This window comes from Myotis lucifugus, unplaced genomic scaffold (assembly GCF_000147115.1).
Source record: "Myotis lucifugus unplaced genomic scaffold, Myoluc2.0 scaffold_37, whole genome shotgun sequence".
Lineage (NCBI taxonomy): Eukaryota > Metazoa > Chordata > Mammalia > Chiroptera > Vespertilionidae > Myotis > Myotis lucifugus.
In genome coordinates, this window is record NW_005871085.1 from 806770 (window position 1) to 834147 (window position 27378).

Here is a 27378-nt window from a genome sequence, read left to right on the forward strand (position 1 = left end):
GTTCTCGGGCAAGTCTTTCCCATTTCAGTATAAACCAGGAAGCAGTGCTTCCTTTCCTTGGGCGAACCCCCAAGGTCCCCCCACCAGTGGGAGTGGGGGGGAAAGAGCAGAGTTCTTCCTGCCTTGAATGATCTACCACAAAGCCCCTGTTCAGCTATTTCCAAGGCTCCCCAAGGCTGGTGTGTGTGTGTGTGTGTGTGTGTGTGTGTGTGTGTGTGTGTGTGTGTGATGGGGTGGGGTGGGGTGGGGTGGGGTAGGGAGAAGAAACAGAGGAGCATCCCTTAGTCCAGTCTCTTGCCTCCAAACACGACTCTGTAGCCTGAACCAGACTATGAAAGAGGTGTCACTGCCCATCCATCGCCCCTCACCATGGGCCACTCAGGCTTCCTTCTGTCCTACCAAATGGCAATACGACTCCTGCCTATTCCTTTGCACATGCTGTACCCTCTGCCTGGAACTCTCTTTTGCCTTCACTTGCTTGCTTCTTCTCATCACTTTGGTCTCTGTTCTAACCTCAGTGAAGCAGTAACTGGTTAGTTACTTGTTCGGTGTCTGCCTTTCCTGACATTCTGTCTGCTCCATGGAAGGAAGAACTAAGAGCTCTGTCTGTCTTGGTCATTACTGCATCCCCAGCACGTAGCCCAGGATGAGCCCTGTGCGTGCGTGTGTGTGTGTGTGTGTGTGTGTGTGTGTGTATGTGTGTGTTTTCCTTTCACCACCACCCCATCCCACCCCATGATCCCACCCCATGAAGAAAACAGGTCACAACCTCTCAGTGACAAAGGAGCCACTTCTCCAGCTGAAAGATCAGAGCATCTCAGACCTTGGAGAGCATCCTGTCCAGCCGCTCCATCTTCCTAAAGAGAAAACTGAGGCTTAGGGTCGAGGCCCATGGTTGGTCAGTGGAACTGCTGAGCTAGATTCCAGGTGTCCTGGCATCCAAGCTGGTGGCTATCACCTCGTTTCCCAGCCTGGGCACAGCCTGGTGCTAATCTCTCCCTCTCCAGATACAAGACCCAGCACATCTGCATGTCAGGGCTCCTGCCACAGACAGCATTCAACCCACCCACTTTGCCCACCGCACAGAACCAACTCGCTAAAGGCCCAAAGGAAGAGATGCCTATCCCTCCCCGCCCCCATGTCCACGGGCTTTGCATGGCTGAGGAGGTTGGAACCTCTCTCCTTACCACCACCACCTCCACACTTTCCATCTGTCACTTTTAGGGAGAGAGGGGTGAAATGATTTTCTGGGGCATCCCCATGGGCTAAGGAGGCAGAGCTCCAGCTTTCTATCCCTTTAAATGTCATTTTTCCTGCTTTTGTTTTGGGTGAATCCATGGAGAAGGGCAATTATGAATACCCCTTCATAGGAGTTGCTGGGCAGATAAAATGAGATGCTGCCCCCAGCACAAGCTGACGCCCCATTAATGCTAGATCCCTTTGAACATTTTACAGAGCTCTGCAAACACAAGACATTGTTACTTTCAAGGCAAGGAATATTTACAAAGCCCCTTTTACAAATGTGTGTTTAGGCCCTCTGAGGAAGGCAAAGTCCCTTTTAAGAATTGTTTCCTGAGGTTGGCGGTAACTAGGGGGAGGGCTTGGCTGGGAATGGTTAGCTTTTTGCTATTCTTCACAAAATAATGTATACGCCCAAGCAGGACAAGTACGCAAAGGAAGTGAAGATGAACAAACAAACAGTGTGGACACTTAACGCCACTTCCCGAACAGAGAGACCTTCAGAGTAGGAAGGGGGCTTGCTGTGACCCGCGCCATTCTCTCCAGACACCTCGGTTTATCTTTTATCCCAGGCTGGGGGGAAGGACGCAAACGGATGGGTTTTGTGCTTTTAGGTAAGGGCAAGATAGGGAACAGACAAAATTCCACCGAAAGACATTAAGATAAGCAGCTGTTTTATGGATTTAAGCCCCTGAAATAGGAAAGGAAGGGCGGAAGCGCCCATCTCAAGCGCTTCCCAGGAAACTGAAGCAAAGGACACGATGCCCAGAGAATCCCTCACCCTGGGCAGGGAGGGCAGGTGGATTCCACTGAGTAGACCCAGCCCTGGAGCAAGAGTGGGTTGATAACCCTTGGATTCCCGGAGAGGCAGCCTCACCTGGGCCATGGCTATGAGTCAGCAACACAAGCTCAAATATGAAAGACCTTTCAAATCGAAGTTTAACCAATGTTGCACCGCTGGATGCTGTGCTGATGGGGAATTCAGTTCCTATTACTAGGCGGGTCTTCTTAGGGTGCACAAGAGTCTGGAAGGCTCATTGTGCCCAGAAAACAAGGGACGGACTCTGAGCTCCTTCAAGTGTTGTCATAAGACCGGCAACGATAGAGCCCCTGATTAGAGCTAGTGAGAAATTCAGGCTCAGGACCCACCGCAGGCTCCTGGATCAGAATCTGCATTTGATCGAGATTCCCAGGTGAATCATGAGCACTTTCATGTTTGAGAGACATTGTGAGACCAACCCCAATTCCTCCCGGAAGCTGACAGCTTTGGTGGATCAAAGGAGCGTGGGTGCTTGGGGTCCAGCTTCCTTAAAGGGACTTCTGCCAGTTCCTCCCAGGCCCTACCCACTCACCTCCCTCTAGTTCCTTCTTCCCTTTCTTTCAGCACGGTCCCCTCGGGCTTTAATCAACAAAAGCCTGAAAGACCACTTGTCTGCAGGAGACTTCGGATTTCAGTCTGCTTCCCCAGCACCCACTGAGGGGAGGGGGCCCAACGGCAGGGCTCTCTGCTCTCCTCCTGGGGTTGGGATAGCCAGATGGGGAGGCGGGATACAGAGAGAAGAAAAACAACCGACACAAAGGACATCTCAATCCAGGGTGCTTGTAATTCTTTAACTCTTGCTCTCAATTAGATCTGGATTTAAGAGGGCAAAACAAAAGCTTATGCTGTAATTTTAATGGACTTGTTTTTAGAGGAAAAAATGAGTCTGAATCCTAGAAATGATTGCTTCTAAGACTTAAGGGATTTAATGAGCTCCTAGTTTAGGGATTTAAATTGTTCTGCCAGCATCAGTGTCTCTTAAAATAAACCCCATGGAGAATCCCACTGTATAAAACAGAAATGAAACAGCTTTGGGTAACAGTGAGGCCCAGAACCCCAGCTAGATGGTTTCTTCGTCATCACCATAGCAGCCCCTGCAGTGCCTCAAGCACATCCCAGGCTGGGTGGAACGTGGGATGAAGAACCAACCTCAGGCCACTCTCCACCCAGTACTGGGAGCCTCTGAATAGCTCCCCGTCTTCCACCTCTGATCACTCACTTCCCGAGGGTCTCACAGAGAGCCGACCCCAGTCCAGCAGCACCAGGACTGGAAAACACCTGCCATATGATGGCCCGAATTGGCTTCCCTGTCACTTTCCCAGAAGTCCCGGTTCTGCTGAGGGGACTGTAAGGAACAGGTCTGGTTCCTCTTTCACATGAGCAGGTCTTTCCCTGCAGTCTCTTTTCTAGATGAACCAGGCATATAGGCCTGTGATGAATGGGCAAATGAATGAATACATGAAGAAACCATCAAATGAGTGGTTTGGGTGGGAAAAAGAAAGAAAGAGAAAGAACAATGGAATGAAATACTCTGGTAATTCTCTTCTGGACACCCTCTCGCTTGAAAATGGTTCTCTTTAAAAAAGTGACATCTGCAAGAAAAGTATAGCTTTTGAAATTAAACACAATACTCCAGAAAGATCTTAAACCAGTGTTTTTGCACACTGTGGGCACTGACCCATGTGTGTAGTAAAAATCAATTTAATGGCTTTAGCCATGTGCATAGTAAAAATCAATTTAATGGCTTTAGCTATCATTTTGCTTAATGAAGAATAGAATAGAATAGAATAGAACAGAAGATACCATAGTTCAGCCACCAGCAATGAGTTTGGAAAACTTTTTTCCAGTTATACATGCACTTTTATGTATATATACTCAGAGATGTGTGTACCGGGTCTTGATGTAAAATGTGTTTCTTACTGTGAGTCACAAGTCAAAAAATGAAAGCCAGTGAGTGCTCTAACCCTATTAATCAGACACCACTCTTACCCACATTTTCAGGTGAAAAAAAATGAGGCATAGATTTAGTCATTTGCCTAAGGTCACACAACTGGTAATGTTAGGGGCAGAAATAGAATATTGAGGGCCAGCTATAATTATAAGAAATATTAATCATGCTTTATTAACTGTGATTGCTTTGTTCTGATGAAAGAGAGCACATTCTAACCTGGCTGGGAGTTGCACCTGGAAATTCAGTCCATCCTCCACATCTGGGAGCTGCCTGTTATCATGGAAAGATTAACAACCTTGTTGCAGAAACCAGAGGCGCCAGCCCTTTGCAAACCCCCAGGCCTTTGCATTCCCACAGCCCGCATTGCCTGTAAACTGCCCATTTTGCATACCCATTCTTATCCCTTTTACCTACTTCCCCACATAATCTTTGCTCTTCTACCCAATATAAGCAGCTGGCTTATGGGAGGCAGAGCAGATTTTTGTAAATGACCTGCTGCTCTCCCATACTGCCAATGTTATTGGAATAAACGCTCATATGCTTCAATGCTGTCTCTGCTTAATTGGCTCAAGTAGTGACAGCAGCCCAGACCCATTGATTGTCACGTTTCAGTAAGTGGCTGAGCTGGGACTGGAATGGGATGGGAGTCTGGCTCCAGAACATAGGCTTTGAACCTCTCCACGGCCTCTAGACTAGAAATGGCTGTGCCATGCAGGCAGATGGAGGGTCCTGCCGGACCAATCTTGGGACCAGGGGGCATCCAGCTGGGTTTTCCCTTCACACATTAGACACACATTCCCTCCTTTGCACCCAGCCCTCCACACAGGGCACACCCAGAGCAGACACCAGTGAGAGGCAGTGAAAGGACCACACTGTTGACGCTCTGGGTCATAAAGGAGGCAGAGTCCCATCCAACAGAATCAGTTAATTCCTTCTACTCTTGGCGTAGGGGTTCAACCAGCCGTGTGAAGGCTGAGCTACCCTAAGATTTGGTCCCTATTTTTCCATTAACATTCAAAATATGAGAGACATTTCAAAAGCCTCGTCAACCACAAAACTGAGTTCGGTGTTAGTGGTACCTGCCAAGGACATCAGCCCCTCCTTCACCCAGGTCATGTATTCTAAGAGATTTTTGGTGTTTCATGCCCCTGGATAAACTCTAAATTGCTAGATCCTGAGTGCTTTATTGGACCAATGCTATCACCCTCTCTCAAAAGTATGTTGCCGCCCTAACCGCCTCGGGATGTCCCGTCCTCTTCGCTTGAGTGTGCCAAGGCTCCTCCTCCGTCGCTGACCACCAGGCAAATTCCTTAGTTGTGGGCACATCCCCAGTGTGGGGTGTGCAGGAGGCAGCTGATCGATGTTCCTCTCTCATCCATGTTTCTAACTCTCTATTCCTCTCCCTTCTTCTCTGTAAAAAATCAATAAAATATATATATTTTTTAAAAAGTATGTTGCCAACATCCATTGCCTCGGGATGTCTCGTCCTCTTCGCTTGAGTGTGCCAAGGCTCCTCCTCCGTCGCTGACCACCAGGCAAATTTTGGCAGCACTCTTCAGTTTACTCTGCTGCAAAGGGAAGCCTATAATTTTGACATGTAAGGAGGTGGGGTGTGGTAGATTCCAGAACCTGGCTGATGAACTCTCTCCTTTCTTCCTCAATGTAGTTCTTACAACAGCAAAGTCTTATTTTTAAATTCTGAGTTTGTGGTTCTTTCCCCACAACATGCTCAGATCCCGCCCCTACAGGGGAAATCTGGGGAGCCAGACATGCCCTGACCTAAGGGAACCTGTCTCAGCGCCCAGTAATCCCTGCTTAGAAAAGGAACTTCTGGAATTTTGTCTGGGATTATCTTAAACTCCATGCACCATATTTTCCCCTTGCTCAAATCGAGGCAGCAGTTTTTACTTTATTTTATTATTTTGCTTTTTCCCTGGCACCTCTCCCCTCCCCCATAAAGGCCCATGGAATGACCCATCTGTGCCTGGAGGGGCTTCACACAGAGCAAAGGCGTCTGGGGGCCTGCAGATCCCAGCCCAGCCTGGCCTTTGGTTTCCTGTTAGCCAAATGGCTCCTCTCCTCTGGTTTGAAAGCTTTTTCTTGATAGAAAAGGCAGGTTTGGGGGGTTCTGTTCTGTTCTGTGGACATTAAGCCTGCCTCTCACTTTTTCTCTCTTGCTCTGAATGGGGGTCAGAAGATCTCTTTCATCTTCTTTAAGTCTTGGTGTTTCCGGGAGATGGGACTCAACCACACCTAGGAAGCCCTTAGCCTTTCCACCATCAAAGCCCAAAACTGATAGGAGGGATTTATAATCTGAGATAGAGTTAATAGAGATAATCTGAGTTAAGCTGAAAGATAATCATATTAGTTTAAAATTCTGAAATACATATACGTGTGGGAACAGAGGGTTAAGTTTGTTTTTTTTCTAAGTTTCATTTCTCGGGCCAGTGCACCTGTGTACTCCCTTTGATCCTGAACAACATGATGGAGAAGGTGATTCAACTGCGGACAATGTACACTGTACCCAACACGCAAGCAGATCAGGTAAGCATGACCAGGCCAACCCCACCAGGAGTTAAACTGTCATCTCATTGCCAGACAGCCAAGAACAATGGTTGACGTCTGCTGACGTCCAGGACTGCATGCAATGGCATTCTGTTCCCAACCTCACCACAGCCCATTTTTCCTATGTAATCCTGTCCCCTGCACCTTATGGTCAAGACAGGTTGTGGATGCTTGTAAGCTCCCTGTCTTCTTGGTTGGCCGGCCTTCGCAACAAACACCTTATGTGATTCAACCCTGCCTTCGTTATTGGACACAGCGACAGGCAGCCTGAGCCCACCCGGGGGGTTCCCAGTAACAAAACTCAGGCTTGCTCTAAGGGGCCAGATCAAGGGAGGAGTGGTGGGCAGAGCTGGGGCCTGGCCGAGGCATGGTCTGTTGGAATGAGGGTCATCAGTCATTCCTGGAGCAGATACAGATCTGTATTGAGGTAAGTGTGTAAGCTTTGGAGTCACACAGGCCTGGATGGGGAATTCTGGATAACAATTCCTCCCTCTTAGAGTTCCCGGAGGATTAAATGAGCTCGTGTTTGTAAGCCTTCAGTGTCAACATGTAGTAAGAATTTAACAAATGGCAGCTGATATTGTTAGCATTACTTTGTGGTTATCAAAGAGCTCTGGTAGTTCCAAACATTCCAGGGAACATTCAGGGCCTGGTCAGGACTTCCCTGATCCCAGGAACTCCTCCAGATGCCTCCTCCAGCGCACAGACACCACAGGCCAGGGCAGGCTGGATTCTTTGTGGCCCAGGCTCCCCAGTTATCTTATTATCAGGCTTCTCCGATCTCCAACCCCACAGATGCGGGCAGTGCCCCCGCCTAGGTGTGCTTACATTAGAGGATGATGGAGTGGGATCCAATCTCAACATCCCCTCCTGACTCTTTTGAGCCTCGGTTTGCTTGTCAAATGGGTATAATAACAGAGCCTGCCTCATTGAGTTTTGTAAATGATATTATGAGAAAGTACCCAGCATGGAACCTGGAACAAAATAGGGACTCAAGAAAGTTTACTAAACTTTTCATTCAGCTGCTCAAGTGCCTGGCCTCCATGGAGAATTAAAAGAGGCTGGCATCCTGGGAGGGAATGAGGGGCCAGGGAGAGTGTGGGTGGTCTTAGAAATAGAGACTTTTCCTCAATAGCTCATTGGCAGCTCCTGGCAGAGAATCTGCCCCTGTGGGAATCTTGGTGGGCGTGTGGTGTGAAGGGAAGGGGAGAGAGAAAGAGAGAAGAAGCAGAGAGATGAAAAAATGAGGCCTCTTCAGGAAGCACAGAGACTATAAAGCTTCATGACCCGTTGGTGGAGGAACTGAGGTTGGAACCCAGGTATGTCTGACCCTAAAGCCTGCGCCCTTTCAACTTCCAGAAGCTGTCCAGGGGCAAGGTGTGGCTTTCCAATGGGGCCTCTCACTTCCCAGATCCATCAGATGGACACCAAAAGCCCATGGTTACCTGGTGTGATCTCAGATCCTGAGAGTTGTTCAGGCAGCTGTCAGACTGAGAAACAAAACTGATAAAGTCCAGCCGATGCGATGGGGAGCTCCCAAGCAAAAACTTCCCATTAGAAGAGTCCCACATTGGGCAGAAATGGCCAGATCCTGGGAGTACATGCTTCTCCTTGGCTGGGAGCTGCCCAGAGAGCATGACCTTGACTTGAAGACTCTGCAGATGGAAACTGTCATCCTACTGAACACCTCGAAGCTAAATAGCGAGTTCTTCATTGAAGGTTCAAGTCCTGTACCTTCACGGCTCCCACAGTCCACCTATGCCCTGCAAGGATGCACCTCTCCAGGCTTTTGGTGGACCTCTCCTCCTGGAGGGAAAATACTTAAAAGAGAGAGGTCAGTGGGACAAAAATACAGCTCTGATCACTGGAGCTTCAACTGGTGCTCATCACCTCATCTCCTCCACTGTCTGCAGGGTGTCCCAAAAAATGTATACGCACACTTTGAATCATTATAAAGGCAGTGTTAATTAAAATACATTAAAAAATATTTTTATTGATTTCAGAGAAGAAGGGAGGAGAGAGAGATAGAAACATCAATGATGAGAGAGAATCATTGATTGGCTGCCTCCTGCACGCTCCCCACTGGGGATGGAGCCAGCAACTCGGGCATGGGCATGTGCCCTTGACCGGAATCAAACCCGGGACCCTTCAGTCCGCAGGCTGACGCTCTATCCACTGAGCCAAACCAGCCAGGGCAATACGTTTCTTTTTTTAAAATAAATGTGTGTTTTTAAAAATATGTTTTTATTGATTTTTTGAGAGAAAGGGAGATGGAGAGAGATAGAAACATCGATCAGCTGCCTCCTGCATGCCCCCTCCTGGGGATCAATCCCGCAAGCAGGGCATTTGCCCTGACTGGGAATCAAACCAGTGACCTCTTGGTGCATGGGACTAAGAGGTCACAGCAGCCGGGCTAAAATACATTTCATTTTCAAAATCAAGCTATCAGCTGTTAAGGTGTGTATGCATTTTTTGGGATGCCCTATATTTCAAATCGTCCCCCGCCCCCCTCTCCAACCTCAGCTATCACCTTGGCAGGTCAGGTGATGTGACCCAGCCCTCATTCCTCATCCCAAGGCCTGCATTGTAGTTCTTCTTCTAGGATTTGCCACAAACGTCACCCACATCTTGTTCTACACCGGCATCTCCAACAAGATCTGCTGGATTGTATGGCCCAAGAGGCAGGGCTGTTTACACTGCAGCCTGGACCCCCTGCAGAGCCCTTTCCTGGTCTGGTTCCACCCAAAGCTGGGAGACTTTCATGTCACCCTGTATATGAGCTGGAGCAGTGTCCCTCGATATAGAATGTGTGCCTCCAGAACCCAAAAACTTCTAACTGGCCTATGCTTCCTCATTTGTGGTGGCAGGAACAAAATACATTCATTTGTCTTTTGCTTTGAATGGAGTGTCCCAGCTTGCTCTCACTCCTAGATCCCTAAAATCTTTCCTGGTGTGGCAGGCTGTGAGTCTCTGTGAGACTTCCCTCTCACCTTCTGGAGCACATGTGTCTTATCAAGGCCTCCAGTATGCTGGCCACCTCTTGCTCATCCTCCTGGTCAGGATGATGGCACTGGTGTCACTCTGCAGGATGTCTAGGTGGTCTACATCTCTCTGGACTCCTGGGATAAAACTATGAATGCACATTGGTGTCCATTCCACGGGAATGTGAACTGTCTCTGACCTTCTTTCCTGATTGGGACAGAAAATATCACATTTGGCAAGTCAATAGCAGCATACCCTGCACCTGAATGTTTGGCACATTATCAATCTCCTCTAGCAAAGACCCTAGACCTGTGGTCGGCAAACTGCGGCTCTCGAGCCACATGTGGCTCTTTGGTCCCTTGAGTGTGGCTCTTCCTAAGCCTTAGGAGTACCCTAATTAAGTTAATAACAATGTACCTACCTATATAGTTTAAGTTTAAAAAATTTGGCTCTCAAAAGAAATTTCAATCGTTGTACTGTTGCTATTTGGCTCTGTTGACTAATGAGTTTGCTGACCACTGCCCTAGACCAGCATGGCAGCTGCATTGGGGCTACTACTTTGTAGAGCTTTCAATCGTCTATAGTCACACTCTAGGTCCCACCTGTTTCTGCAAGGACAAGACACAAATGAACAGAGATGGGATAGGGACCATCATTCCTGCATCTTGAGATCCTTAATGATGGCATTAATATATACCATCCCCCCGCCCCCGCCCCCCCAGTACCTTTGAATGTGACCTTTTTGGAAATAGTATTCCCTTTGCAGGAAATAAAGGCTTACTTGTAAGCCACTCAAAACACCTTCACACTTAATTTTTATTTTTTTAAGTTCCCTCGGCTTTTCATTGTTTCTCTGAGGGTCAATGTACCTTACATAAGTTAATGCACCAGTTAATTCCATTGTCCTTTATGCATTGCCCCTGTGCTTTCCAAACACCTGAATCCTTGCATGGTCAGGGGGTTCCCTCCCAAGGAAAGTTTTAGAACTGAGTCTCCACCTGGTGTCTCACATACCCCTGGGGATGGGGGTCTTCACCGACAGCTCGGCAGGTCACATGATCCAAATCCATCTTCCTTCCTGTGCTTCCTTCGGGAAGCAGACACTGTGATGGAGTTAGAACTACGAAATGCTTATTAGGAGATGATGCCTGTGAAAGATGGAGGTAGGTAGGGAAACAGGATTAGGTTCTGATTGAGATGCCTACCTGATGAAGCCTCTGTCCCACCGGTGGAGAGATGCCTGGGAAAGTGTGGCTACCCAAAGGAGCTGCAGCGAGAGGGGGTCCACTCACTGCACTCCTGGTAGCTTGTTATGAGTTGAATTTTGTCTCCCCCCGCCCCACCCCCGAAAAGACATATTGCAATCCTAACCTCCAGTACCTCTGAATGTGACCTTTTTGGAAATAGTATTGTTGCAGATGTAACTAATTAGGATGAATGAGGTCATATTGGAATAGGGCCCCTCATCCAATATGAATAGTCATTATAAGGAGAAGGCCACGGGAAGACGAGGATTGGAGCAACGCATTTAGGAGCCGAGGCATGCCTGAGGCTGCAGGAGCCAGGAGCGAGAAGGGAACAGACCCTTCCCTGGCGCCTTCAGAGGGAGCCTGGCCATGCTGACCTCTCGGTTTTAGACTTCCATTCTCCGGAACCGTGAGAAAATAAACGTCTGTTATCAAAGCCACCCAGTTTGAGGCACTTTGTTATGACAGCCCTTGGAAGCAAACACCCAACTGAATAAAAAGTTCTCTTCTGAAAGGAAGAGCTGAGTGATGCACCTCCATGGTTGACACAAATCCCAAACTGGCTCCACAGTCCACATTCTTTACCTCCCCCAGGGGGCCCATGAACTTGGGAGGGAGATCATCAAGGCCCCGTGTCCCTCCTTTGGAAATCCCCTCCACTACCTCCCTTCCATACTGGTGCTCTGCTGTGTGGACTCAAAGACTGAGGTGAGGATACTTAGGGAGCTTCCACCCCCAGATAAGAGACCAAAGGCTCTGAGGGGCCTGAGCCATGTCTAGGTCACAGCAGCTCATCTGGCCCCATCACTTAGTGACAGGGAAGGAGTTTGATCTGACACCTCTCCCTTGGGGGCTTCCTTCTCCTGTGAGGCAGGAGACACTCCCCGAGGGAAGGGAAGGGAAGGGAAGGGAAGGGAAGGGAAGGGAAGGGAAGGGAAGGGAAGGGAAGGGAAGGGGGCTCTGCAAAGGGTGCTTGTTCCAGGCCCAGCACCTCTGGGGAAGAGCCTGCTGCAATCTGCCAGCTGACAAACATATTTCTGGGGAGAAGGTGTAAGGTTTTGATCCAATTTTCAAAGATGTCTCTGACCACCCCTTCAAAGGTGGGAACCCCTGGCTTATTCCAAACCTTCCTCTCAACCAGCACCCCTACTCACCTGTGCTGTGCACTGTGCTCACTGACTTCGTCCCCTCCCTCCAGCCCCAGAGATCTGCCCTTTAGTGACACCGTGGTGCCAGGTTCCATTTTTTCCCAAAGAAGACTTCGGCCACCTTTCCCACAGGCTTGCCCGGTGCTTCCGGAGTGCGAACTCCCTCCACCTGAGGTCTCAGTGGCTGAAGTCCCACGTTGATGAAATGCGCAGCAACTAGAAAAGACATGACAGACCTTCAGGAGGCTTTGGGGATAGTTCAAGAAGAGGGGAAGGAAGCCCCTGTGTCCTGAGCTCCCACTCTGTGAGAGGCATGGTGTGACCCTTTTCCCTTCTACGATCTCATTGTGATTGGCCCCGTTTTGTAAGTGAAAAGTCATGGGCTCAGAGAGAAGGGAATGGCCCAAGGCCACCCAACTGTGGTGATGAGGTTAGACCTGACCCAGACCTTCTGCTTTCTGGCTTGATAGTAACTGTCCTCTCTTAAATCACCGATAGGGTGAAAGGATGGAACTCAGCAACAATTTATCTCTCACTTTGATTCAAATAGAATCAAGTTTCATGAAGTTCTTTGGATTCATTTGCCAAACTTATTTTTCTGGTGTCAGGGAAAATCGTGAGAAAGACTTTGACATGGAGATAAAAGGGTGTCCTGTTTAGAGTCCTCTTCTAGGTTATGCTCACATTTTAGTATCCTTGTGATATTTTACAACTCTCTAAATTGTGGAAAACTGATAATAAGGCAAATTATTCTTTCCCACAGTAATGCAAATGAATTGCGTCCAGTGGAATGCAACTGACCATTGCCCCATGGGTAGATCAATTTTGTAAATATTTTTAAATATATCAGCATTCTTATAACCTATATATGTGATGTTCTTTTTATTTTCCTTTGAACCAGTTGTACCATCTTACTGGTTCTCTCATTAATTAATGTGTTAACTGATACATGTTCATATTTGCCCGGCCAGCGTGGCTCAGTGGTTGAGCATCGACCTATGAACCAGGAAGTCACGGTTCCATTCCCAGTCAGGGCACATGCCTGGGTTGTGGGCTTGATCCCCAGTGTGGAGCATGCAGGAGGCAGCCGATCAATGATTCTCTCTCATCATTGATGTTTCTATCTTTCTCTCCCTCTCCCTTCCTCTCTCTGAAATCAATAAAAAAATATATTTTAAAAAAAGAAATTCATATTTATTGGGTGACTTTGGCTCTGACCCAAGTCTGCTACCATCACTTGAAGTGTGATGAGGTTCAAGAGGTAGAATTTTATATTACCCAGAACTAGCTTTTCAAGATCGCTTTTAGGCTATATGCCACCAAATACAATGACCTAGAAGAAATGGACAAATTCTTAGAAGAATACAGCCTTCTTGGTCTGAATCATGAAGAAGTAGAAACCCTAAATAGACCAATCACTAATAATGAAATTGAAACAGTAATCAAAACACTCCCCCCAAAACAAAGTCCATCCCTGACCAATGTGGTTCAGTTGGTTGGAGCATGGTGTCCTTCACTATAAGGTTGAGGGATGCAGGTTTGATTCCTGGTCAGGGCACATACCTAGGTTGCGAATTCGAACCACAGTTGGGGTACGGGAAGCAACTGATCACTATTTCTCTCTCTCCCCCCCGCTTCTCCTCTCTCTAAAATCAATGAAAACATATCCTTGTGTGAGGATTTTTTTTTTTTAATGCTTACACACACAGAAAGTCCAGGACCTGAATGGCTTTGCTGGTGAATTCTACCAAACATTCAAAGATTTAATACCAATCTCTTTTGACGTCTTCCAAAAACATTGAAGAAGAGGAAATATTTCCTCACTCGTTTTATGAGGCCAACGTTATCCTGTCAAAACCAGTCAAGGGCAACACACACACACACACACACATCTCTTTCAGAGCCCATAAAGGAACGTTCTTTTCCTTTTGTTCTATTCTTTATTTTTATTAGTATTTCCTGTCTTCTTAATACTTATTCTGTGTGTTTATGTCATAAGAAGGACAATGGGCACAAATCTACCTGTGTCCCTGAGTAGAACCATATGGTGCTAGCCAAGGCCACATGGGAGACATTTATTGACACTGTCACCTCGTCTGTTTACCCTCACCCCAAGGACAGACAGGCTGGAAAGGGGCAGGAGGTTCAGACTCCTTTTGGATACTGGCACTCTGAAAACAGGAAAGGCTGTTGGAGACGCCAGTACTGACAACCTCCTAGGCCATTGTGAGCCAGACAATGCAGGAACCTGGGCAAGCGGATAACTCTGACCAGGCTGAGGAGCCACCAGTGTCTGAGAGATGATGCTGTGGGCCCCTCTTGACCCCCTGCAGTGACCCAGCCTGAGCTGAGCTCCTAAGCAGGAAGGAAACCACCCTGAAAGCCAAAGTTCAGGGCGGTTCCCTAGAGCCATGGTCTTCAAACCTCCCTGATGTCAGACCATTATTGGTTAAAAATAACCTAAGCATGCTGTTTCAAATATTTCATTTCTAAATATTATGCTTATCTGAATATTAAAGAGTAATTCTGTTTAATGACTTTTCTGTTATAAAAATGCAGATAAAGAGAAGTCCTTCCTACAGCCCAGAGAATTGTCACGCGCCCTCACTTTGGAGACCACGCTGCCCGGAGCAGGTCCATCGCCACCGCAGGAGAGGGTGGAGCATGCAGGAAGCTTACAGCCTGGCCCACACACTGATCCCTTCGGACAAGCTGTGTCTCCTCCCTGGACATGAGTTCCTCCAGCCTTTTGAGATCCGGACTAGGGTACCTATCACTGTCACTCCTCCTTGAGAGTTTCACCATAAACACCAGCTTCTGTGAAAAGTGCCAGGTACTGTAATTACCTGCTGTGGGGTGTCATTTCCAGGAGACTGAAATGCTGGTGATTTTTGTTTTTGTTTTTAAGAATAAATAAAGCTTTTGGGGTCAGAATGAAAGCTCAGGTCTAAACAAGGAATAACCCTCGTCTCCTTGCCCCAAACAGGGTAACACGTGAAAAGTATATAGTCACCCAAGCAAAGCCACACTAAATGATCACAGTCAGATCCTCTCCCAAGGGTACTTCACGTTGAAAGGGAGGGGAACCTGGAGGGCACAAAGGGATGTCATAAGGACACCAAAACAACTGTGTTGACTTCTTTGCTTCCAGCAATATCCAGAAAAAGTAGTTATATTATTTGCTAAAAGTAATAATGCTAACTACTACTATTTTCTGAGCACTCGGGATTCCAAGTACTTTACATGTATTATTTCATACAGTTTTTTGAAGCCATACCAGACATAAAGTATTATTATCCCACTTTACATATGGGGAGCCCAAGATTCGGGAGACACTAAACAAGTTCTTGACCAAAGTCACCTGGCTACTAAGTGGCAAAGCCAAGTTTCAGACCCAGGTTCTCTGGCCCCAAGGCCACCTTCACCGCCACACCCCAGCCCACCATGCTGCCTTCCTCCCTGGGGGCCTCTATCTTTGGGGAGATAAGAAATAATGTCCTTCTGTCCGTCTCCCTTCAGACTCCCATAGATATGGGGTCCTAGGGGCCACCAGCAGCTGTGGAAAGACCCCGAGACCAGGAAGGCCACCAGCAGCCCTGAGCCAGGCCTGAGATGGAGGGAGCCAAGGCTGGCACAGCCACTCACACAGCCTCGGAGCTCGCAGCTGGGGAGCATTAAACTCATCCTGACTCCCAGCCACTCTTTTTTAAAAATATATTTTATTGATTTTTTACAGAGAGGAAGGGAGAGGAGCACCTTGGGAGAGGATCTGATTGTGGTAATTCCATGTGGCTTTGCTTGGGTGGTACATACCTTCCGTGTGTTGCCCTTTGGGTGGTATTCCTTGTTTACACCTGAGCTTTCATTCCGGCCCCAAAAGATTTGCTGAGGGGCCTTGGAATCAGCCTGTTTGAATCCCAGCCTGCCACTTGTACGCTGTGCCTTTCTTAGCGAGCAGCTTTATCTCTTGGAGTCTTGGCTTCCTTATCAGTGAAATAACACTATCTCATGATTGTTTTGTGGTTCATTCATTTTCACTCAACAAATATTTGGTTGAACCATATGAAATTGCTGATATTTAACCTTTTTGTTTTTTTTTAACTCATAGAAACAGCAATTTCATGTGGTTTAACTCCAGTGTTTCTTGAGTGCTGAACTTGTCAGGGTTCTCCGAAGAGCCACAAAAACAACCAAGAAGTGTGATGGGTGGATAGATAGATGGGTGGATAGATAGATTTACTTTAAGGAATTGATAAGTTCCCCTTATTTGAAGGGGAATCTAAAATCTATAGGCAGGCCGACAGGCTGGAAATTCAGGTCAGAATTGACATTGCCGTCTTGAATCCGAATTTTGCAAGCCAACAGGTAGGAAACTGAGGCAGGTTTCTATGTGGCAGTTTTCAGGAGAATTTCTTTTTCTTCAAGAAACCTCAGTCTTCGTTTTTAAAGCCTTCAACTGATTGGATGAGGCCCACCCACACATTATGGATGGCCATCTGCTTTACTTAGACTCAGCTGATTCTAAGTATGAATCATATCTTCAAATACCTTCACAGCAACATCTACACTAGTGTTTAAGCGAACAGCTGGGTACCATGGCCTGGCCAAGTTGACATAAAATTAACATTGCAGGTGCCTGTTATGTACTAGGTACTGTGCTGGGCGCTTAGGGCATGAGTGAATGAGATGATCAGAGGTGCCTGTTGGAGCGTACGTTGGTGCCTATTGAGAGACAATAACCAAGATAAGAAGTAAGTAACTGTATATTATGTTAAGAGGTGAAAATCATTGTAAGAGGAAAATGGTAGGCTAGGGGACATGAGAGTTCAGGGGCAGGGAGGCACACCTGCAGAGAGTGGCTGGGTAGACCTCACTGAGCGTGTAGGAGCTGAGCCATGGCCTGCGGAGCGAGGGGCCACTATGCCCATGTTCTGGGCAGAGGGGGCAGCCAGTGTGGAGACGGTAAGGCAGGATGGTGATCGTGTTTGGCGTGGTCTGGAAGGGAAAGGAGGGCAGTGTCCCTGGAAGAGTGAGCGAGGAGGGGAGTGGCAGCAGATGAGCTCAGAGGTCCTGTGGGGCCTAGCAGGCCTCTGCCAAGTGAGAAAACAGGGTTAAATCAGAGACACATGCATGTCACGTGCCCAGCATGGTGTCTGGCAGGAGCTGTCATCCTTCTTGGTGACCTAAGTCCTTGGGCACAGGCCAGTGGATTCCGGGTTAGTGCTCTTTCCTGCCCCCTCTTGGAATCTGTGTCCTGGATTCCAACTTTACCCATTCCATTCCCCAACAGGGATTTGGGGAGCCAGAGGGCCACCAGGACAGCCTGGAGATCCAACAGCACTTGCTGATACCCAGCATGAGAGGAGGCCGGGAATACCCTGGGCCAGCCGGAGGAGGGGCTGGTCCGATCCCCCTTCAACCCCTCCCTCCCCCCACTGCTGTCGGAGCCCTGGCCTGCTCCCTCAGACCACCCGCAGCCCAGGCTTTGTTCCTGAGTTTCCAAGAACCCTTTTCCTGACAAACAAAGCCCCCAGCCCCGCCTGCCGCCCAACAGGCACCTGAGGCCTCCAGGCCTGGGAATCAAAGCCTGTTTTGCAAAGGAGGCCCTGTGTTTGGAGAAACACCCATCCCCTGCTGCCCATTCCTTCAAAGAGCCCGCATTGTTCTGCGCCCAGAAGGCGCCTCCTGACTTGAGGGCAGGGTCCGGGCTGACGTGGGCTGACGTGGGTGGACTTCTGATCTCAGGCCAGGCCCCCACCCCACTGGGGGAAGGGAGGGATGCCTGGGCCAAGCCAGGAGAGGTCTGCCCTCAGGGCATGGTGCTCCTTTCCTGTCCTTTGCCCTGCCCACCTGAGCCCCCATCCCTTGTGTCCTGGCTGAGGCCCTTTTACCTGCCTAGATGGCAAAGCAGACCTAGAGGGACATCAGGACAAGAACTGAGATAGAGACCACAGGGTGTGCCAGGGCAGTCATGTCAGAGAGACTATGTGACAGATGCCTCATTTCACAGATTGTGAGACTGAGGCCAGACAACAGATGGAGCAGGACCCAGAGCCCAGCTTGAGCTGGGAGGACCAGGGGCGGGGGGGGGGGGGGGTCACTCTTCACTTTCGGTAATGATACCAGACCAAAACAGAGACCTTCTGACCCCAAGTTGGGTGCTCTTAAAAAAAAAAAAAAAACGATTTCAGCCCTAACCGGTTTGGCTCAGTGGATAGAGCGTGACCTGCGGACTTAAAGGTCCCAGGTTCAATTCCGGTCAAGGGCATGTACATTGGTTGCGGACACATCCCCAGTAGGGAGTGTGCAGGAGGCAGCTGATCGATGTTTCTCTCTCATCGATGTTTCTAACTCTCTATCCCTCTCCCTTCCTCTCTGTAAAAAATTAATAAAATATATTTTTAAAAAACTATTTCATATATACTCCTCTTTCCCCCCCCCCCCCAGTGTTTTCATTGCAACTTAACTTTGGGTAGCAGTAACCTTTACTTTAGATGAATCCTCTTAAAAGGGAGTGGAGGCCACAGAATTAGCAGTGGGGTGCGGGTGAGTCCTGATCACCCACTCGGAGGCACTCTGCCCCTTTCCCTTTCCTCTCACACAGGCTAATGTGAAGGTTAACTGGGGGGAGAAAGGGTATCGTGTGGAAAGAAGTCCTTAGCAAACCTTTAATCAGTATTGTCATGATCATGATTGTTATTCCCATTCCCACTTTCACTACTTGGAGGAGAGGGAAAGGAGGGGCCACAGTAAGGGGTGGCGCTGTCTGTGGGAGCCGCTTCCCTAAGCAAACAGCAACCTCCTTCCCGCCCTAAGGGAGGAGGCAGGGTCCGCCAGGGAAGGCGGGTGTTGCAGATTTGCATTTCACCTACTTGGCCTTCTGGGCATCAGGATGTTGTTGTCCTGGTCATCTTCCTCCAGCATCTTTTCACCATAGAGGTCACTTCTAGCCCGACATTCCTGGAAAATTCCACAAGGCTAACTGGGCCAACAGTGTGGCCGAGTAGAAACTGTAGAGACACCTTGAGTTAACTGCTGAGACTTGCTTGAGTGACAAACAGGACCAGCAGTTAAGGGTTCCTCGGGGAGGTGGCCATGTGTCTATCCAAGGGAATCAACCTTCCCTTCTGAATGACTGGTGGAGAGGGAGACACACGTGGACGAAAAGGCGCCACACGCTAAACCTGACAAGCTCGGGGGAGGCCTGCGTGGCAGCCTTGCAAACTCAGAGACTTAAAGTAACCACAAAGGATGGTCTGAAATGAAAACTTTTTTAAACTAAAAGAAGTTTACGGTGGGGAGTCATGTCCATTGCTCCCCTGGTTACAAGTCTCATGAGGACCCTTAGGGGTTGGAGGTACGCGTGCCAGTGGAGGAATGGAATGGGTGTGCACCTTGGAGGAAGAGCACGCACTGGGTTCTTTGTCCTGAGCGTATTTAACTCTTTCTTGCAGGTGGGAATCTTAGGGGAGGTCTCAGGCAAGGGTCTTTAATAGAATATTCATCAGATTTCCAGGCGTGCTCTTTCGGGTCATGGTCTCCACTGATTGGTCGGTGCCAGGACAGGGTCATTAGTCAATGTGGCTGGTCCTGAGGCAGCCAAGGCGCCACTTGTCTGGTTTTGCTGCTTTTCTGGGCCTGGAGCTGAAAAACAACTGAGGCCTAGATGTTATCTCTAAGGAGGAAAAGGTCAAAGGGTCTAAGCTGCCGGACCAGCAATATGCTAGGAGAGGAAAGGCTACCCTGGGGTGAAGTTCTTGTTTTCCCAGTTTCACCCCTGGCTAGGCATCCGGAGCTTTCTGCCCTGATGAGTTTCTATATTTGGATCATCGTCCTTACTCTGGGGGTCTAACATTCTGGGAGTCTAACAACTTCACCTTAAACCCTGTTGACAACCATATGGCTTGACAACCATGAAAGCCCCAACATGAACATCCCACCGTCTGACCACCACCTCCATTCTTCCCACAAGTTCTTTGCATCTGCTGTGCATCACACTGGCACCTTCAGCAACTGACCCTCTAATTTCTTCCAGTCTATCACCCCTCTTCTACCTCATGTTCTTTTTTTCCTCCCAGCCCCAGCAACCAATTCCACTCTTAGTTTCTTTTTTTTTCTTTTTTTTTATTAAATCTTTATTGTTCAGATTACATTTGTTCCTCTTTTTTTCCCCCCATAACTCCCCTCCTCCCAGTTCCCGCCCCACCCTCCGCCCTCACTCCCCACCCACTGTCCTCATCCATAGGTGCACGATTTTTGTCCAGTCTCTTCCCGCATCTCCCATTCCCCTTTCCTCCCCAAGAATAGTCTGTCCATTCCCTTTCTATGTCCCTGATTCATTATAATCACCAGTTCATTCTGTACATCAGATTATTTATTCACTTGATTCTTAGATTCACTTGTTGATAGATGCATGTTTGTTGTTCACAATTTGTATCTTTACCTTTTTCTTCTTCCTCTTCTTAAAGGATACCTTTCAGCATTTCGTATAATACTGGTTTAGTGGTGATGAACTCCTTTAGCTTTTCCTTATCTGTGAAGCTCTTTATCTGACCTTCAATTCTGAATGATAGCTTTGCTGGATAAAGTAGTCTTGGTTGTAGGTTCTTGGCATTCATCACTTTGAATATTTCTTGCCACTCCCTTCTGGCCTGCAAAGTTTCTGTTGAGAAATCAGCTGACAGTCGTATGGGTATTCCCTTGTAGGTAACTGACTTTCTTTCTCTTGCTGCTTTTAAGATTCTCTCTTTGTCTTTTGCTCTTGGCATTTTAATTATGATGTGTCTTGGTGTGGTCCTCTTTGGATTCCTTTTGTTTGGGGTTCTCTTCGCTTCTTGGACCTGTAAGTCCATTTCTTTCACCAGGTGGGGAAAGTTTTCTGCCATTATTTCTTCAAATAGGTTTTCAATATCTTGCTGTCTCTCATCTTCTGGCACCCCTATAATTCTGATATTTGTACGCTTGAAGCTGTCCTAGAGGCTCCTTACACTATCTTCGTATTTTCGGATTCTTTTTTCATTTTGCTTTTCCGGTTGGGTGTTTTTTGCTTCTTCGCATTTCAAATCTTTGACTTGATTCTTGTGCTCCTCTGGTCTGCTATTGGGTGTCTGTATAATATTCTTTATTTCAGTCCGTGTATGCTTAATTTCTAATTGGTTCTTTATCACAGCATCGAGGGTCTCATTAGATTTCGTGAGGCTCTCATCAAGTTTATTGGCAGCTTCTAGCACATTATTGCAAGCCCTCAAAATTGCGTTTTTTAGCTCTATATCCTCCATTTCTGTCATGTTTTTTTGTCTCCGCATTTTTTATGCTTTCTTGGTGCACCCCCTTGTGGTCTTTGTGCGCAGTCTTGTTCTAGTTGAGCCTTGATTGTTGTAGTTAATACTAGAGGGATTTGACCACCAGGCCGACTGGCTGTGAGAATCAGCTGTGTCTGCCACGGGAAAACTTCTGTCCTCTGGAGAGGTGCTATTCTAGCCTTTGCCTGAGGCTATCCGGCAAATGGCTCTGCGCAGGGCTTGGGCGGGGCGGGATCACCAGGGCGGGTGGAGGGAGCAGTTATGGCTGCTCTCAGTCCCGTTCCCAGAGGCTCTGCTTCTCAGAACCCCAGCAACCACTGCAAACCTTGGAGAGAAAGCTGCCCTCACGTTCCAACTGATGCCAGACAATCCCGCTTCTCCCGTTTGAGTCTGAGTCCCTAGAGACTCGCCCGGATCTGGAGCTCAGAGTCTGAGACTCCCTCCTGATTGAAAACGACAACCGCGCCCTCAGCCATCAGCCCGCTTTGCGTGCGCACCACCGCACCTTTATATTTTCCACACTGCGCCTCCTCTGAGCCTCGGTATGCTGCTGTCTTTCCTTCTAGTTGAAGAGTCTCTCCTCAGCCAGCCTTCCTGTGGTTCTGGGTGATGTCCGTTCCGTCTTTTAGTTGTATTTTTGAAGTGGTTGTTTGCGGCAGCAATCTCCAGTGTTTACCTATGCCGCCATCTTAGAAACTCCCACTCTTAGTTTCTATGAGTTTGACTTTTGTTGTTTTGTGTTGTTTGTAGATTCCACATAAAAGTGATACCATGCAGCATTTTTCTTTCTCTGACTTATTTCACTTAGCATAAGCCTTCAGTGTCTATGCATGTTGTCACAAATGGCAGGATTTCCTTCTTTTTCATGGCTGAATAATATTCCATACTCCATATACCTCATCTTCTTTATCCATTCATCCATTGACGGACACTTATATTGTTTCCATGTCTTGGCTATTGTGAATAATGTTGCAGTAAACATGGGGTGCAGATATCTCTTCAAGATTCTGTTTTCATTTCCTTTGGATAAATACTCAGATGTGGAATTACTGGATCACATGGTAATTCTATTTTTAATTTTGTGAGGAACCTCCATACTGTTTTCCACAGTGGCTGTACCAACTGACTTTCTCACCAATGGTATGCAAGGGTTCCCTTTTCTCCACATCCTCATCAACACTTATTACCTTTTGGTTTTTTTGATGATAGCCATTCTAATGGGTATAAATCATGTTCTTTATTACAGCTCAGAGCCAAGGTCCAATATTTCAATAACAGTCTTGCCAATGCCATGAATTCTCTTGGCCCTCTGTCTTTAGATCTCACTGGTGGAGTAAATCCCTCCCTATCCGCTTTCTCCAGGACTATGGCCAGGAGCCACACACTGCTGAGACCAGCACACCACAGGGCAGGGGGCTTCCCTGAAACTCTGGGATCCCTCACCTCCAATGGGCTCTGGACACTGCCCCTATCAACTCTTACCAATGACCACGTCACACCTTCACCACACTCCTCAAACCTCCCTACTTTGCCTTCATTCTCATTAGTGACAGAGAAAGAAGACACCATCCTTTAGTCACACACACACATACACACACACACACACACACACACACACTCTTCTTTTTCCCTTCTGTTTCAACACGGGAGCTGACATTTTCATCAAAAGAGAATTTTCCACCTGGATTTTGCCACCCTCCTTCTCCCTTCTTCCGGGACTGTGTATTTCTTATTATCCCTTCTTAGTCTTGGATTTTCTCTCTCTACTTCTCCATTAGCTTGTAAATACAGTCAAACCACCTCATTAGACAAAAACAAAAGCCTACTTCTTCAACCTCACGTCCCCTCCAGCAACCACTCTGCCTTTCTTACTTCCACTGCCGTCCTCAAAGGGGCTGTCTGCACTCTGCCTCCGCGTCCTCACCTCCACTCACCTTTTCTGACAGCTTTGGTGAAGTGTAACTGATACAAAAAACCTCACATGTTGGAAGTGTATAATTTGGTAAGTTCCTCCATATGCATACACCAGAGAAACCACCACCATGATGACAATGAACACCCCTGCAAGTCTCTTTGTCCCCTTTTATAAACTTCATGCTCCATCACTCACGAAAACACACTGATAAAGGTGCTAGAGAGCTGCAGCTCATTAAATCCGATGGAAAAGGGCTAGCTGCCTCTTAGACAGCTCGGCAATGCCTGTCCAAAACCAGATTCACTGGCTTATTCCCCCTACCCTGCTCTTCTTCTACCACCACCGTTCAAGTGCTAGTGCAAGCCAGGAACCTAGGAATTGCTCTTTTTTTGTTATTGTTCATCTTTACCGGAGGATATTTTTTCCGTTGATTTTTAGAAAGAGTGGAAGGGAGGGAGGGGGAGAGAGAGAGAAACATCGATATGAGAGAGACACATCTATTGGCTGCCTCCTGCATACACCCCGACCAGGGCCGGGGCTGGGGATTGAAACTGCCACCCAAGTACGTGCCTTTGACCAGGAATCAAACCCTCGACCCTTCAGTGCACAGGCTGACACTAACCACTGAACACACCAGCCAGGACAGGAATTGCTCTTGATACACTTAGGAAATGCTTTAGCAAGTACCATCCATCCCTTGATTATCTCTTTTCCCTTCTCGCCATCTCTATCATCACCACCTTAACTCAAAACTTCATCACTCACCCACATCATAGCAATGGTCTTCTAACTTCACCTCCAAGCTGCAGCCAGAGATCTTTGTTGAAAGTGTGATTACGTCATCCCCACCCCCACTTAAGATATAGACAAAGACTGAAATCCATAACACAGCCTGCGAGGTCTGGCTTCTTCTCCTCTCCAGCCCTACTTGGCCCTTGGACTCTCACCTCACTGGCCTCTTTTCAGTACCTTTAACCAACTGGGTTTCCCCATCACAGGGCTGTGCACATGTTATTTCTTGTGCAGAATGTTCTTCCCACTCATGCTTCAGACCTCGGTTTAATGATCACTTCCTCAGGGAAGCCCTCCCGGAGTTTCTTTAGTTGACTGAATTGCCTTGTCACATCTTCACTTAGCACTCTGTACCTCACTTTGCAGTATGTGCCACAGTTGTGACTTGATTTTCTGTGTGCGAATGTTTCCCTTACAAGATCATTTCCCTTTCTAAATTCTTCAGAAAGGGACTCAGCATGGTATTCTCAATGCCTGGCCTAATGGACCTAGTCCCCAGCATTAGTACTAAATAGGTATTAAATTAATGAGCATATAGTGAGCGTCTCCTGTGTGTTATGCTATTCTGGATATCTGCTTGCATTTAATCCTCACAACAACCTTGGCAGGTGCATATTTTGCTCTTTATAGATGAGGTCATCAGGGCTCAGAGAAGCTAGGAAACTTACCCATGGTCACACAGTTAGGGGTAACTGAGCCTGAGCAAGAAGAACCAGGTCAGTGTGACTCTACGCCAGAGTTCCATCAGTTTCCCCAGCTGCCTGGACGGGGGAGAAAACATGCTCATACTCTCTCTGTTCTCTGAGGGTCTGTGCGTACCTGGTGCTCTATAGCATCACCTCAGTTCATTCTCAGAATCAGCCTCTCAGGTGGGTGTTTACCCTTCTCCAAATGCAGATACAGAGGGATTACGTGATACAGAGAGATTGAGATACAGAGGGATGATGCAAACAGCCCAAAATTACTCAGCAAAATAGCAGAAGTGGGTTTCTAACCTAAGGTAGCAGGCTCTTTTCATTGCACCGGGCATGATGGAACAGGTAAGTGACAACATAGCCAGATGAAGGGTTTTTCTGCCCCCATCAGAGGACCGAACTGGCTTCTGGGCATCTTCCCTGACTCACACTTGCCAACTTTCATCATCCTGGCTTTGAGAAACACTTGAGCCCGGAACTGCTCTGTTGACCCAAGATCCTGGCATCAGAGACTTTCCAACCAAGGAGGAAGCAAAGGTAGGAGCTATGCCACATCCCTGGTGGCAAGATGGAAGAAGGCAGCTTGATCCTGGAGTTGACCTTTTACTTCAGCTTAGAAATAAATTGTTCTTCCCGTGGCTTTTCAAAGACAGTTTATGTCAGCCGTTACCCTCCCTCCAGGACACAGTGTGGAAGCACAGGTGGGTGGGGCCCTGGCTCACAGTGCTCGGTGCCTGTGGGCTCTGGGCAGAATCAGCCAGTTCCAGCTGGATAGAACCGAGAGCCCTTGGGCACGGGAGCTGCTTGGGCCTGAGCCTGCCTGTCTGACGGGCTGGTAGGTGGGAGAGGCAAGCCAGCTGCCGAGGCCTGCGTGAAGGGTGGGGTTCCTAGGAAGGCTGAGTGACAGAACCACCATCTGGGCCTCCCCATAGGGGACCCACTAATGCCATCATGGTTTCCTTTGCTCATGCCTTTATTGAAGAGATAACCGGATTGAGCAATGTTTCTCAAATTATTTGCAACACATCTCAGATCCATCTTTTTGTATTCCTGCACTTGAGTGTCAAAGCAGTGCCAAATTGCTGCAAAATGTTCCTGAATGCTTACTCAGAATTGTGGTATTTAACTCACTGTGGAGTTTGCAGACCAGCACAGGCCATGGACCACACTCTGAGTCACACTGAAATAGGCTAAGATTTAGGGGAGGGGTGCATGGGGAGACCCAAGAATGAAAAAGTCCTTGTCTGCTGCTCTGGAGGAGCACAGGTTCTGGAGACAGCACTGGGTTGGAATTCTGCCACACCGGACACTAGCTGTACAGCCTGGGGCAGGGCACTTCTGCAGGCTGAGCCTCCATTTCTTTATCTGGAAAATGGAGGTACTTAGTATAAAAGATACCTGTTGTTTCTTTCTTCCCAGGGTCTGGACAAAGAGCATCTGACTTCCCTTTGTGTTTGGGTGACCACTTGCCTTGACTTCAGGGCTGGTTCCGTAACCTAAGAGTGGCCAGTTAGCAGTTTCAATCATCCTGCGCATGTTTCCAAGAGATGGGCACATATCCCAGGAGAGCCACTCAAAGTCTATCTGGGGTGCCATGCTGGATGTGTCAGGGAAGAGATGCTCTTTTTCTGCTGGGGTTGCTAAGCACAAGGACAGTCTTTCTAAAAATAAAGCCAGTGTAGAAGACAGCCGAGTCAGAGTTTGGAGAGGAAGGCTCCTGGTAATAGTGTCTGAGAGCCTGGGTCCCGATGAGCTTCCGCCATCCCCTCCTTTCCTTCTGCCTGTCACTGTCCTTGGCCACACTCCATCAGCTCTCCTCCTCCTCTCTGGGCTCCCTGCTGACATATACACGTGTCCAGGACAGGTAAGATCAGAGAACGCAATCTGAGGTCAAAAGGTAGAGACCAGCCATGAAACTCGGGATAAACCATTTCGCGTCTCTGGATCTCGGTCTTCTCATTGGTCAAATGTGGACGTTGTCTATCTCAGGCTCTCAGAGTTCTCAGGAACTGGGCACAGCCATAAGCAAACATAATTTAGAAGCTTAAAGAGCTGAGCATTTACCCAGGACTGTTGCTGGCATTTTACTGACTTTCTGAGGCCATGTGACACGTGCAGGTAGATATAGTGTAGAGAAGGGACTTGGTCAAAAAGATCTGATCTCCTCCACTTATTAGCTGTGCCATGGTGCCTATGGCTCAGCCTTTCTAAGTCCTTGCTTCCCCATTTTTAAGAGTGGTAATGCAGATAAAGCACATGGTACAAAGTAGGTGATTTAAAAATGGACTTTATGCCCTAGTCCCCTGGTCGGCAAACTGCGGCTTGCGAGCCACATGCGGCTCTTTGGCCCCTTGAGTGTGGCTCTTCCACAAAATACCATGTGCGGGCGCGCACGTACAGTGCGATTGAAACTTCGTGGCCCATGAGCAGAAGTCGGTTTTCGGCCCGGGCGAGTCTATTTTGAAGAAGTACTGTTGCTATTTGGCTCTGTTGACTAATGAGTTTGCCAACCACTGCCCTAGTCAGTTTGGCTCCATGGTTGTTCTGTGGCAGCAGGATCGAGGGACAGATCAGATTTGGTGAACAAATATTCTGATTTCTTTGTCCCCCCGTGGGACAATTCTGAAGCATGTTCTGCACCATCTCTCAGAAGGTTCCCAGTGGAACTGAGCCCAGTTACCCAAGTGGTAATTTGTTCATTTTTTATTGGCTTTCCTCCCCT